The sequence below is a fragment of the Penaeus chinensis genome, chromosome 7 (genome assembly GCF_019202785.1).
Source record: "Penaeus chinensis breed Huanghai No. 1 chromosome 7, ASM1920278v2, whole genome shotgun sequence".
Classification (NCBI taxonomy): domain Eukaryota; kingdom Metazoa; phylum Arthropoda; class Malacostraca; order Decapoda; family Penaeidae; genus Penaeus; species Penaeus chinensis.
The window spans coordinates 27,930,566-27,940,565 of NC_061825.1; the positions used below are offsets into that span (position 1 = coordinate 27,930,566).

Sequence of the window (10,000 nt, forward strand, 5' to 3'; positions counted from 1 at the left end):
CTGCCCTTCATGTTTGGGACCACTCTTGTGTAGTTTGGCATTAACCAAGTGATTGCTAACACTCGAGAATTTATCATTGCCTCTCATCCAAAGTACATAATATGGAAATTTCTGCATGGCAAAGAAGAAAGGGAAATGGCTTTGTCATTGCATAGATTTTTGGAACAGATGTGATACCATCAGGATTCATAGGAATCTCTGGATCACTGAAGTCTAGTAGCGGATATTTTACCATAAATAGTTTTTTAAAAAGTTAACTGTTGATCTGTCTTTACCACTGACATCTGGCAGTGGCTAGAGGCAGCCACTAGTACAATCAGCATTAAAACTTATAGACTGATTGTCTGTGCAGGTGAATGGATTCTGCACATGTGTAGCTTAGTTTGCTTTATATAATATGTAAGATATAACATTGTAGGATTTTACTGTGTAGAATAGTAGAATCTTTAATTTAAAGAAAGTAATAGTGTAAGACACAGATATATCTATAATCATGGAAACTAAATTTTAGATAAGATACCTATTTGGACAAGTTTTAGATATTGTACATGAAAGTTTACAATACAAGTGGTAAGAAGAAAGCTTCTAATACAGCACAGATGAATAATAGAATGATAGTTGCAGTTTTAGCTGATGGTCATGATCAAGCGTTCTCTTTTCCAGGCGGATAGTGGGAATGAGTGGGTAGTTGAGGCTCAGGATCAGGAAGACATGAAAACATGGCTTACTACCATTGTAGCTTATTGCTGCTCAAATGAAAAAGAACAGTAAGTGCTTGTGTGGATTCTGTTTTCTTTTTTTGTGTATGTTAATTACTGATTATATTCTCCTCAAAGGAAATGAAGTGATAAAGAATTAACTGTTTATGCATAAAAGTTTTTTTTTTTCTTTCTTTTTAGATATTTTTTTATTCCCAAAAATATGCTAAAATAAGTTTTAGAGAATGTAAAAGTTTACAGTACAGGAAAGAGTGTGATATCAGTTACTGCTTTAGTAATGTTATGTTATAATTATATTTCTTAGCATTTGATTTAAATAGTTCCATTAATGATTATTATTTTAATTATTGTATTTGTGTATTTGTTTTGACATAAGATGTCCTTTCATTATATTTGAAAGTACTTGATAAGTTTTGTGTAACTGTATCCATTCAACCTCAAAATAGGATTTTAAAGAGGTATTTAGCAATTGAGGTATTCAGCAAATAATGGAATGGATTATATTTTATGTGTATTAATGATACATCTATAATATATCTTTCACATAGGTCAAAGAATTATGAACTGCGGCCTGCAATGTACAGCGTGAAGAATGAGTCTTCACAGTCACTGTCAGCTGCAGTCCCTGGAGGTGGAGGGGGAGGAGGAGGAAGTGGAGGAGGGGGAGGAGGAGGAGGAGGAGGAGGAGGAGGAAGCGGGGGCGGAGGAGGAGGTGGCAGTGGTGGTGGCAGTGGTGGAGGAGGGGAGACTGCCGAGGCACGACCAGAGCACCCACCAGACTTGCCTCCCAGAATTCCAGGCACTACCTCACCCATCTCCCAACAGGCAGGAAAACCTTTTTTTTTTTTTTTTTATAATTTTTGTTATAATTTTTTGTAGTGTAGTCTTTCTCTTATGATTCATTCTTTGATATTATTAATAGGTTTTGTTTCATGTAAGTCCAAGCATTAACATAATATTGAACTTTATGTATTTACTTGTGTAATTGGAAGCTTTGTTTACCCATTAAAAGCACAATTGTAATGGATAATGTCTGTGGGCATTTCCTGGAAAAGAATTATACCTGTGATAACTTACCAGTATAATGAGTGGAAATCTTCCATTACAATGAGTGAATTGTGATTACCCTAGAGTTAAATTTTGTAAGATCTTACATGTTATTTAAGTCATATACATAAGAAGGTAGTCTATCACAGTTTTATAGTTTTGCAGTTGGATTAACTTTGACTTTTCTCTCCATGAACCCTGCAGGCAAGTGGCATTGTAGCAAGACAGAACAATCTCACAACACACACAAGATCTCAGAATGGTCTGGGCGATTACTCCAATGAGGAGAATGGTGAGTATCAGTGGCCTTTCCTTTGATTTTGTTTGTCATTAATGATTACCTTCATAACTATATTGCTATTGTTTTATTATTATTATTATTATTATTATTATTATTATTATTATTATTATTATTATTATTATTATTATTATTATTATTATTATTATTATTATTATTATTATTATTACTATTGTTATTATTATTATCGTTGTTATTGTTATTGTTATTGTTATTGTTATTATTGTTGTTATTATTATTGTTATTGTTATTATTATTATTATTATTATTATTATTATTATTATTATTATTATTATTATTTTTATTTTTATTATTTATTTTGTCTTACTATGTAGGTTTGGAATTGTAGGTTATATATCCTGTGTGTTTGCCGTATTTTGTGGTTGATAAAGTATTATTATTATTTTTTTTTTTTTGTCATATCCTCATTTAGATATAGAAGCAGAAAATAAAGTTTCAGGTTTATGTTTGTTCATAAAAAATGGGTAAATATTCACAAATTGTAATCTCTAGATTTGAAGAAATTGTTTGATTATTTTGGAAGATTCGTTGCAGCATAACAGAGAAAGAATTGAAACATATGTTTTTATAGCTTTAGAGAATTTTAAGTGAATTGGGGAAATATATGTCCCAAAACTTTATTGGAAAACTAAACTAAAAGAAGAGGAATTATAGTGATGGTATCCTATCAAGACAAATCTCAATATCATTTGTTTGCAAAACAAACTTTATAAAAAAGCGCACTGGAAGTATCATTTGAGAGAGTGAAAAAAAACTCAGGATCTGTACATTGCAAGATTTTGTGCAAAAATCTGCTAAGGCTAAGTAGTTGTTGTTCTTGTTGTTATTATTGTTAATTTTGTTGTTGTTTTTGTGTTTAGGTTCCAGCAATAGTACATTGGGTTAATATGTATGATTTGTTTTTATTATTTTGTTTTATTTAATGTCATTATTGTTATTATCATTTCCTGAGCAGTACTATTTAACATCAAACTGATATTTTTGATAATGCAGAATATTGATTTAATTTATTTTTAAGGGTAGACCCTCAGCTTAGGCTGTTGCATGAGTGTAGGAGTTAGGTGGAAGATGCGTGTGTAAGACATGGAGGAAGCCTTGTGTTGTGAAATATTTTTGAGAAGAAAGAAGTGCTTTTTTGAAGAAAAAACTAATGGATGAATGTCTTTTTGGTTGAATGTTAGTTGGTAAGAGATGGGAAGAACTACTGACTCTTACAGTGTTTTTTTTTTTCTCTTGCACTTGATGTTTGATTGCATCCTTAGATTTTTTATTGTCTTTGTATCTGTGATTTTTTTCTGAAACTAAGAGTGGCAGGTAAAACTATATTTTTTTCTGTTCTTCCTTTTTTAACTGTTGGAGATGTTATGCCATATATGTTTTGATGGGAAGAGATCTGGAATGTAGCATCTCTGTAAAATGTTGGAAATGATTACTGATTGATTAGGTTTCATTTTTACATGAGTGAAATGCATTGGTGTTGATAACATGCATTACTCACTTTGTCTTGAAGGGACTTGTTCACTCCTCAAAGTGCAACTGATGCTGTCATACTTGAAACAGTTATTAATTCATATAACTAAAACAACTGCTAACTGCTGTCACTAGAAAATGGCTCAGGACTGCTTGCAGAACCATTACCATTGCTTGTCCAAAAATAATGGTGATATCATGGAGCCATTTTCCTAGCAGAAACATTAATAATTTTGTTTCAATATATAAATTTCTAAGTGCAGGGCAGTTTTAAGGTCTTAGTTTTAAAATACCAGCAGTTGTTTCCAACTCTTATTTGATTATTCAGTGAGTTTTGTTAAGCTGTCTTTAAACTACTTGGTCCTGCCAGATTCAAGCTCACCATGACATTATTAGATATATTGTTGGATAACTTACTTAGTATTGTCAAGTGATTCCAAGAAAAATATCACTATACCAAACCGTATAATACTTTGTTGTACTGTACCATAAAATACCTTACTTCATGCAACAATTCTTCTGTTGAGTGTTTTTTCTACAATATTCTGTAAGCTTAGTGGACATTTGAAAGAAAGAAGTGTGTGGGAAAGTTGAGTCTTTTTAATGCCTTTTTAAAATTATATTTTACTGATAAAAAATGAGAAAAGAATTCCTGAAGGCAAGTTACTCTTTAAGACAACTTTTACTCTTAAGATTTCCATATATATTCAGTTACCCTTTTTGACCCCATCTTCTCCTTCTCCTTTTCTTTCCATCATACCCACAATACCTTCTCTCTCCCCATCTCTCTCTCTCTCTCTGCCTCCTTTTCATGCCTCTTTTCCACCCTGCCCTCACTTTCATAGAATGTAATCAATTAACAAAAGATGTTAACTAAACATCACCAGTGCTTCCTTTAACACACTTCAGATGCTTCTCAGTTTGCCATTTGAACACTTTCTCAAGAGCTGGAAATTGGAAGAAATAGTAAACCTTGATCCCTCATCCAACCTTTGCTAAAACACTTCTCCCTCACCCCCTAGTCAACATACCTACGGATGTGGACTTTTACTCAAGCCTCCGGGACTATCCCTGGTTCCATGGCACTTTGTCCCGCTGTGATGCTGCCTCAGCTGTCCTTCAGGAGGCTGTGGCTGGCCATGGGGTATTCCTCGTGAGACAAAGTGAGACGCGCAAAGGGGAGTATGTCCTTACCTTCAACTACCAGGGAAGAGCAAAGGTAAGTGGTAATGCTAGTAAACTGGAAGTGGGATCTAAATGTAGTATTTGGTAAAAATAATTATTGGATTAGTGTATCTGTTATTTGTGTATGTGAGTAGTGTATGTGTAATTTGTGTAAGTTTGTGTACATGTAGATGTGCAGAATTTTTACACAAATGAATGATTTTTGTGTGTGCTTAAGGTGTTTCTCTGTGTCTAAAAGTCTATATTTACCTGCATATATGGAAAAGGTGTTATTTACAATGATACATTATTTATTGTATATTATATGCTTTTTATTGATTACATCAGATGATTATTTGTGATATGGCACTGCCAAATGAGTCAAAAGTTGCAAGGCTCCAATATGTAGAAAAGGTTTTACAAAACACTTTAACATCTTGAAGTGTGATTATTACAATAGTTTATTCATGATAATTTTATGATAGCATCTAAGGCTGAATTATCTGGGTGCGGGATTGGTATGGTTATCTGATTGTATGACTTCATCATTATGTTAATTAATAAGCCTGATTAGCCGGAAATGGGACAGTGTGGCATTGTGACAATATTGACCCACTCTACCTAATTTCTGATTTGTGTGTGAACTTTACGTGTACATTGCAAAAGTGTCTATCATGCATTGTTCTAACTGTGTAGTAAAACTTTAACTTCCTTTATCTGAAGACTGTGACTAGAAAAATCCCCACATTTCTTAACATTCTGCCTCCCATAACTACTCATGCGATTCAATTCATGTGGGTGCTGTTGGGAAGCTGATGCTCTGTGAAAGGCAGGAGCGCCATCTGACTTTCTGTAGCATTCAGCGGTGCCATCAGCTGGGAAACTTCACCTGGCAACTTCAGTCTCATTTGGTGGTGCTGGGTCACAATTTGGGAATTTTAGTATTTGTGATGAAGTCCGTTTTAGTAAGTGCAATGTTCCTCTCAAGAAAGTCCATTTAGACAAGAAGAAAATAGAAACTGTTAATATCAGGATATATATTTCAGCTCATCTAACATAGATTGATAAAGACCCTAGATCACTGAGAGTAAAAGCACAGTTTAAAATCCTCCTAATATGTAATGTGATCTTGCTTGTTGTGCAACCTTCAACCTGAGTGACAACCCCATTACCTCTTACAGCATCTTAGGATGACCATTAATCCAGATGGTGCATGTCGCGTGCAACACCTCTCCTTTGCAACCATATTTGACCTGCTCGAGTACTTCCGTGACAACCACATCCCATTGGAGTCTGGCGGCACTTCGGATGTCACACTTTCTGAGTTTGTCATTGCGGCAGACTATTCGGCGCGGAACCAGGGAACAGGCCAAGCGGGAACTGACCGCAGGGCACCCAATCTGCCTGATACTAGAGAGGTAATTTTTTATGTGTCTGTACAATTAGTTTTTGAAAGAGATGTAGCATTTTTTATGATACTGCAAATATTTTTATTTCTCTAATGACTTCTTTGTATATATTGATATATGTAAGTAGACTAATAGCAGATTGATTTAAATAACCTAGAATAAATAATTTTTATGAATTTTGCAGGTCACTACTCATGGTGGATCTGTACGCATGACAACTGCAGCTTTAGAAAGACTGCAGTATGAACAAAGCAATTCAGGTGGGTCAACAGGACGTGCTGTGGAGAACACGTACACGTATACTTAAAGCCATGCTCTTGATTTAGAGTTGATAAAAGCACAAGAAAAGAAGTTGACATCAAGCAATGTGTTGAGTTGGAGATGCTTGTTGCTGGGAAGTTTGAAATTGAAGCTCAATTTCAGAGGCCTTTTTTGCAGATTTTATTCATTGTAAGATCTGGGCTGAAGTTTATCAATATTTTTTCCTTTTTACCCTATGCTTAATTTTATGAGGGTATACTTTCAAGCTGAGATTATTAATTACATGTATTTAATTCAGGGCAGTGTCTTAAGGAAGTTCATGGTAACTTTCTTTTTTGAAAATTAAAAGAACATTCTAAAAAGTTCTTATCATTATTTTGGACTAACTGAATATGAAATTGATTTTATATATGTTGTGCCATTTGTTTTCATAACAAAGCTTAATTTGTAGATTGACAAAGGAATCAAAGACTTTGCTCTCTAGATCATTTTTGTAACCTTGATGGATATGATATCAAAATCATAAATATCCTTACCAATACTCCATGATTTATTTTAGGTATCACTTTTTTTTCAAAGAACTAAATAAGGTTGTGGATAGTTAGATTTTTGACTTGTGACACTCCATGACATGCTGGAAAGATGTCCACTGTAGAAATTCCAAACTGTGGCAACTTTTCCTAATATGCAACACGGGTGGAGGAATGAGCTGGAGGTCGACCTAGATGTTTGTAAAACTGATATGTATTTTGGAGCATGTTTCATTTATCACCTGGCTGAGAACCATCTCAATTGATGTGATTATAAAATGCCTCTGATATGCATTTTTTCATCAGACCCACTGTGATTTGGATAGGATTATGCAGCTCTTCATTCACTCAAAAATATGTTTGTTTCATAATACCAAAGTTAAGATCAAACTTTGAAGACAGATTATTTGACATCATTTTATTAGTGATGAATATCTCCTGATAAGTTCTGAGGGACAGTTTCCAGTGCTTAAAAAGCACAGAGGGTAGTTTATGGTCATTTGCTATTTTTGTTATTGATCTTAATGAGACAGCATCCAGCAACTGGTAATGATTGCTGGCATTTCAATTAGGAGATATTTGTGCTTTATGAACCATTTGCCATATGAGAATGGTGCAGTCAGGAATTTAATTTACAGTATGTTGTATTCCATGTTATTAGGTAATTATGTTTATGTGATTAGATATAGTTGTAAAGAGGAATGCTGTTAAGAATGTAGTTGACATTAACATTAATCATGTGAGATGCATGCTTGAACCCCAGTTATATAGGCTTAAGCTGTATATGTCAGAAAGCAGGTCACTCCTCCACCTATTTGATTGCAATTAGGAGATCTTTTTGGGCTTTGGAGATCCAATGTCCCTCTTTTTGTTAACATGATCAGAAGACTTTTCAAGTTCCAATTTTGAAAATGTAAACAAAGGCATTACTGTATAAGGCTGATATAATAGTATTATTGTTTGCTTGTGTGTGAGCATTCTTAGTTATTCTGTTTTTATTTATTTATTTATTTTAGAGGAAAATAATGTGAAGTACTTACTGATCATTAAGGTGATGGGAAGATTTTTCCAAAGAAAAATGATATTGCATGCAGCTTTATCAATTGTGTGATGTAAGATCACAAATAATATTTATTTTAAGGTATTATCCTGAATTGTTTATGAACTATGGGTGACCCACTTGAAAATAAGTTTTAAACTTCATCTGGATCTTTTTGATTAGAGCATTTTGATCAAAGTCGGCTAATTTCACTTAGATATGAAATGATTATACAAGTCTTTATGTGAAGAAAACCAGGTCCTTTCAGAGAAGCACTTGTCAAATTTTACCAGAAATTATTTGATGAAAAGTGTTGTATCTTAGATGTAAGTGCCTGCTGTTTCAGCTCTTCATAATGCATACTCTATGTGAATTCCATGATGTGAGTCAGGTGTACTGGAAAGGGAATGGTCTTATCAATTAGGCATTCATGGAAGATGTTAGCTTTGTGGTTAAGATAAAACATTGGGCTTCAGGTAAATACAAACAAAGGATGGTAAAGGATCATTTTCAGGAAATTCTGAAGGGTAAAGCCACAATGGAAAAGTGAATAACAAACAAATTATGATGAATTTAATCAGTAAAGGATTTTACCAGGATGAATATATTCAGTGACTTGTTTTACAAATATTATTAGGATACCATATTTTGTATGACATTTAAGGTTCAGTAGAAAATCTTTAGACCAAAGTTCCCTTGAAGAAGGGTGTAGTGAGGGAAAGATACTGTTATTTGCAAAAGGTATTGTTATTTGTGGGTGATATCAAATTTCCTGTATAGTTATACAGGGACAGTTGTATAGGCTGCAGATGGTGGGTGTAGTTTGATATCTCTGTGTAGCTCAAGTGATGTCGTAACAATTGTTGGAAGCTGGTAACAATTTCCTTGAGTAAAAGCTCAGGTTATTTTAAAGTTATCTTGGTGTAGGTGTTTTATGGAACTGTATATGTAGTGAGTGGTGAGGTTACCGTTTATGTATCTTATGTATGATCAGAGCGTCTCTGTGAATTTCAGAATTTTCTCACTTACACAGTGTGGATTTGTTATTGTTTTAATTTATTTATATTTTGTATATGATTGATTATTATTATTTTTTAAAAGTAGAGGGACCATATATAGGAATTAATCAGTTGTTTCTATACTAGAGTCTCTACAAAGACAATATAGGTTTGCAGTACTTATTTTTTCAGCAGATTTTGAAAGATTAGCATTTTCAGTTTACCTTTCAGTAGTGTGACTGTTTTTTTTCCATGTCATATCGATACTAGATTTAATTTTTTAGTTTGTTAGCAATGTAAGACCATTGGTTGGTAAGGAGTTACCACATGGTTATTATTTAGAATTTTATGTCAGTATTATTTGTCAGATTGGTTTATTAATTTTCACCATGAATAGAGGAATACTTAGGTATTTGTTTTGATAGTTTGTTATTTATGTCAAAGGTTGAGTATATATTATGTTCTCATACTTTACTTTTAATTTTAAATTTTATTTATTTAATTTTTTTTTACAACTAATGGAGAACATCTGTACTCTTTATGTGCAATATTTAAAAATCCTACTGTAGATATTATATTGGATACAAAGGATTTTGCTTCTATGAAAATTTTACATTTAGTAAGCTGTTAGAGAAGGAAGATCTTGATCTTTTGTATTGATACTTTATTTTGTTGCTATATTTCCTGACATTGGGAAATTTATGTTAAGTGCACACTTATAATTCTAGAGGAAGGTGAGGTTCTTGGTAATAAGACATTGCACTCTTTCCTTTTGTTGTCGTTTAGATCTAATGTTTCGTAATCATATAGTTTTATGTTAGATTAAAACCATTATATTCACCAGAGCAGTGCGTATTGGATGGTGTAATTACTCGATATCTAGTACATGGAATCCGTCATAGTGCAGCTATAGTGTGATGGCTTTCAAAAGACAGCATGCCATTCTTTGCTCTGCGTTCTAGTCATACTTTAAGATTTGAATACATTTTCATACTTTTGTATTTGCCGAAGCTGTTTTTGAAATACTTCTGGCTAAAGACAAGC

At 33.3% G+C, this 10,000-nt stretch overlaps 1 long non-coding RNA gene and 1 pseudogene across 1 annotated transcript in view; both read left to right on the top strand.

Moving 5' to 3' along the window:
• LOC125027631 overlaps positions 1-768 on the top strand; it is a 1,269-nt gene extending 501 nt beyond the window's left edge. The window contains exons 2-3 of the long non-coding RNA XR_007115051.1: positions 1-92; positions 664-768. The exon at positions 1-92 is cut by the window's left edge and continues 134 nt beyond it. This is a non-coding gene — a long non-coding RNA (uncharacterized LOC125027631). The remainder of the gene's footprint in view (positions 93-663) is intronic.
• A 629-nt stretch (positions 769-1,397) lies between these two features.
• Positions 1,398-10,000, top strand: part of LOC125027630 — a 58,969-nt pseudogene continuing 50,366 nt past the window's right edge.